Here is a 5230-nt window from a genome sequence, read left to right as displayed (position 1 = left end):
TTGGGGACAAATTAAGAAAGACTTGCAAGTCCCCTGCGCTGTTAGGAGACGATCTCCCCGCACTCCGGTGAAAGCATCAATGGCAGCCGCCTAGCAGGTCATTGAGGTGCCGGGGTTATGGGGAGTCCGCGCTGTCATCCATGTCCCAGGTTAACATTCAGGTGTCTCTCCGACACTTTCAGAGCTTCACTGGGTCTTCTCAGAAACTGCGCTGCCTCCCGATGACGCTTTCCAGGTGCGCCTGCGGAGGAACAAACCACAGAGTAAGCCCGACAGCAGCGCGCCACTGCGCAAAGACGCACAAATAAAGTGCAAGTTAACTGTAACTAAGGTAGGTTATCCCACAACGTGTGATTCTTGCCAGAGCTGTGTCTCTCTCTCTCTCTCTCTCTCTATCTGTGTCTGTCCCTCCAGAACGAGCACCGCCTCCCAGCGCTGCTTTAGCCCACCTCCTACCTGCTCAGTGCACCGAGGGCTGCTGAACCATCAAAACTTCTAACTCCGCGCAATGAGATTGTTACTGTGAATGGTGATGCCAAAGCTTATTGTCTCCTTTCTCAGGTCTGTGTTGACAGAGACCGATACCTACATTTGCATAACACTAGACGCTCTGCCCTGAAGCTCTACAGATCCTACTGAAAAACCGGTAGCGGTAAAAGTCACACTCAGGTTCCAAACGCGCCAAGCCCTCTATCCTTAAATGAGCGGCTTGATGGAAAAGGATGTGTTTTGTAGGTGTCAACAGTTCTATAAATGTTTCATCTACAGACCTACGTAGTCTGCGAATGTCCAAATAGATAACTGTAACTGTAAGACATAGGCCTACTGAAGTAAACAAGTGAATATTAACAGCTTTTACAGCTATCAAGCATGTTAAGAATAATACATAAATTGAAGTTATATTTATCTCATATGCAGGGATTATTATTCTTAAGATTATGCTATGTCAACACCAAATAAGTTACTTTGCAGGTCATAGATAAGTGTATTTTGTACAATTAGCCTTGCCTTGGCCGCGAGCGATTGCATTTACAGTAAATATAGTGCTTAGAAATAATCTGTTGAATGCAAACAATCGTTAAGAACGCATTATCTTTATACTGAGGAAAAGCACAGCTCACAGGCAAACAGTTGTAGTTAAATCCGACTCACTGAGCCTATGGCTTACCTGCTGAGTTTACCTGCCTGGGGCGAGTCCCGCTGATGGGGCGTCAGTGTGCCGCTCATGCTTCAGCTGTACGGGCCCTCTTTGTGCTCATTAGGGGCCTTTGGTGTCACTCAATTACAGCTGTTCCGAACGTGCCCGTCTCCCCTCCCTGTTTATTAGCCGGAGATTACGGGAGCGCTGTTTCTGCGGCTCCAGGCTAATCCTGCCTTGGGGAGAGCTAGTGGCGTTCTGACGTCACTATCAATCCAGCCGCAAGCTGTCCCCTGCACAGGGCCGCATCACGCACAAATCCCTCCAAGACAGCACAGTCCACACACTTGTATACTTGTATGTCTCCACTCTCTCCAAAATAACCAACCAATAATCCAAACTTCAGAATTAGTCAAGATCCATTGCATGAGTAGGCATGGCTATTTTCCTATTTTAAGCAATAGTTAATTAACATAAAACCTGAGTAGCATTCAGGCTTTGAGCCACTGTCGCTGTGACTGTGAGGAAGCCAACCAGTCAATTCAGCAAAATGCTTGCTTTTTAAATAGGGTCCAGCCATTGAGATTAATGCTGTGTGCAGGTATTCCTGTCCCTATTTTAAGCATTTATCGACCAGCTCTTTTGTGAAACTCTCAAAGTACTGTGCAAGCATTGCAGCCATGATCAAAGAGCCTTACTCTGCAGTCCCCAGACACCTGCAGTCTTTTGTGATCAGTTATGGACTTTTCTCTGTATTTCCAACTAAAAGTTGAGTAATTTCAGTATACCTGTTAATTTATAATTACTGTATACTTATCTAAGCATGGTGGTACAGTTTCTGAAAGTTTAAACCACATAATAATCACATAATTCTAGCAATTCTAGTAGGCTACATATAAAAATTGCACCATGCACTTGCATAATTAATTACATAATATATATGTAATGTACATTTAGTTTTAAGAACACTTCACATGGACCAGCAGAAAGCTGTGCAGTTTGGGACATATAATTGAAACTTCATCAGACCAAAGAGATTGGAGTGTGTTACCTCCATTATTCCTGGGAGATAGGAGCATTCTCCTCTCACAAAGCCTTAGGCCACTTCTGCAACATTCATAAAACTGTGTGCAGTTGTGTCTTATGTAAACACAAGAAGCAGAGGAAGACGAGGTACAGGGAGGAAATCCTCTGTTTAAATGCCAGGCAGTGCATGCCATTTCTCTACTGCTCTTATTTCCTTCTTTCTGCACTGGCCAGGCTCCAGTGTGCCACCTTCCCGTGCCACCCTCCCTCCTCTGCAGGGCAGTGGCAGAGTTGTGCACATGGGCGTGTGGTGTCAGAGGGCACGTGCCAGTATGCAGCTCACAGCCTCCATAAGATCCTGTCTTTAACACATCACACGCACCCACAGGCACCTTTGATTGTGTTAAAGATGACTGCAACTGAAACAAATAACTGGAAAAGACAGCAAAACATACATTTACAACACATTACAACTTCATACATCAAAACTCATACATTAACTTAGCACAATATTTGAATGTTCGAACTTCCAAGTGAAAGAAAGTGAACCAAGGATTCCTTTAATTTGTGTGTGTGTAGTCAAGAAAAGTGGATGTTATCTGCTTATACTGTCAAGATGATAGTTTCAGAACCACTGTTGGGAAATTCTAAAGGTGTCTTAGACCTGAAACTCATATATAAGAGCCCTTGTAATAAGTGTCAATATTAGTGAAAGGGATTGTATGTGTCTTTTGAAGTCAGAGTGGTAAAACATATGCTAACCTCGTTTATTTTGAGTAGAAAATTAGGATAAATTTTTCAGCAATGTCAGTGCAGCAAAAATGAATGCCCCTGCAGGCGAATTAACATACAATGGAAGCATGCAGTGTTAGAATAAAATAAAGGAGGAGGCCTTCTCAGATAGCAAAAATGTCCATGTGCACTGTGCACTGCCGCTGGGTTTATATGGTGCTAGTATGAGTATCACCTAATTGCTGACACACATCTTCAAGAGTTTGTCATTTGAGGATTGGGAACATGTTACCACAGAAGCACTTTCCGAACAGAAAATCCTTTCCATAAGCCTAATGAATGGATCCCCGTTGGACATTCAACATCTGCTTCACCTGCAGACACAGTAACCCTGCAGCACCAAAAAGAAAACATATTTTGCTGATAAGTGACTGATCTACTGCAATTAGTATATTTAAAATGAGTGGCACTCATCCCTCAAGGTTCCAGGTTCAATCCCCAGGTCGCCTGGGCCTTTCTGTGTGGAGTTTGTATGTTCTTCCCGTGTCTGGGTGGGTTTCCCAGGCACTCCGGTAGGGCAAATTTAAGTACCTGGAGGAAATCTTGGACAGTACTTGCACACTCCACCCAAACTTCATGCAGCCCTGTGAATTGAATGCTAACTACTCTGCCATTCTGGCTTTCAAAATACTGAGTGGCATCATCTGTTAATAGTAATATTAATTGATTGCTATTCAGTCACTCCACAGTGTGTGAGATGTGGCTGCTAATGTCCAACTGTCATTTATCACCTCCATACTTGGGCAAAATTGGTTAATTTTTTGCTCAAAGATACAACAACAGTATCCAGCCTTCACGTTATAGGACCACCGTGCTACCATCACCTGTCATGGTCCCCCCTGTCATTGTACTGCACAGTGCAAGGAGAAGTTTAGTCAAAATGTATATGATGATTCAGATGAACTGTTTCCGGTCGAGATAATCCAGATTAAGTAAAACGTAGTAGTAATCACTACTGTTCTGAGGCAAAAAAAAAAAAAAAAAAAAAGTTAAAGAACTGCTGCGGACCAAGCTAACTTCACAAACTTTGACTGTGCATCACTTTAAAAACTCTAGCCATCACATCAGCACACCAGTGTCATCTGCAGGAATAACTGTGTAATGACAGTACTAAAGTTTTCTAATAATGGCTGTTGAATGTTTTAGATGTTTAATTAGACAGTAAGAATAATTTAAAACTTTGACAATATCCTAAATAAACCAAAACAAAAGTCCCTTTTGTCGCGATCTGTCCTCAAGCCCGAGCCCTAAAATCCATAGTATCGATGAGGGCATCCTAATAGCAGATGCTAATAGTGCCAGTATGACTAATAGACCAAGGGAGCCATTGATTTGCAGTGTTTGCAACTAATAACAAAACAGCTGAATCAAGCTCATTGTTGGTCTAAAAGTGCCGTGCTCGCCCAGAATGTGTCCGTGTGAGCACTCAGGGGAATAAAGATGAATATTCAAATACATTTATGCCTATACTTACCACGACTTCCCTCCTGCAGAGACTATTGGAAATGTGCTGCACTGGTTTAGCAGGTGTGCCTCCAGTCCAAGTTACAGGTCAGATTTGTGGAGAAGCAAACGAACTCACAGTTATATGTTGTTCTATGTACTCTTGAAGAAAAAGAAAAAACAGTTCTAATTTGATAAATGCTTGTTAGATAGGCTTAAGTTGAATACCATACTGTGGAACATTCCAGGTGAAGCAGTAACATAGTGGTGGACGAGGACCCCCTCACCAGAAAAGTTACATAATGCACTGCCACAAACCAGCCAATCCCTTTACATTCTGTTCGAATCCACTCGACTTCGGAAAGGTTTGTCAAAGGGTTTGGTTCTGGCTGGACACGTAAAAGCAGCCTAATACTAATAGTAATAATACAAAGTAATAGGCTTCCACTATGCCAAAACGTGTAGCCTTTTCAAGCTAACAGCTTTACATTTTAAATGTTCATTAATATGTGCCGTCCCTTTCTAAAAAAGTAAATAACTAAAGTAAGAAAAGCATTTCTAATTTGATTTGATAACTTGGATGCATTTTTGTTTTGTTTTGTTTTGCTAACGTAGACATTCAAGAATAAAAGCCATAGATTCAAAATCAAAGCTCTGTTGCTCTGTATTCAGCGTAAATAAAAAATATATAAGATTAAACTATTTTTGGTCTGTGTTCATAGTGCCATTAGAGGAAGTTTCACAATGCTTGACTGTTTTTTTAATTTATTCATTCATTTATGTTTGGAGCATCCCTGTTTCTGAAACAGGCTTATATATGGGCAGCAGAAG

The sequence above is a fragment of the Boleophthalmus pectinirostris genome, unplaced genomic scaffold (assembly GCF_026225935.1).
Source record: "Boleophthalmus pectinirostris isolate CB_2022bp ecotype Guang Dong unplaced genomic scaffold, ASM2622593v1 HiC_scaffold_22, whole genome shotgun sequence".
Taxonomy (NCBI): Eukaryota; Metazoa; Chordata; class Actinopteri; order Gobiiformes; family Gobiidae; genus Boleophthalmus; species Boleophthalmus pectinirostris.
The sequence above is the reverse complement of the archived record's forward strand: the minus strand, read 5'-3'. Positions refer to the sequence as shown.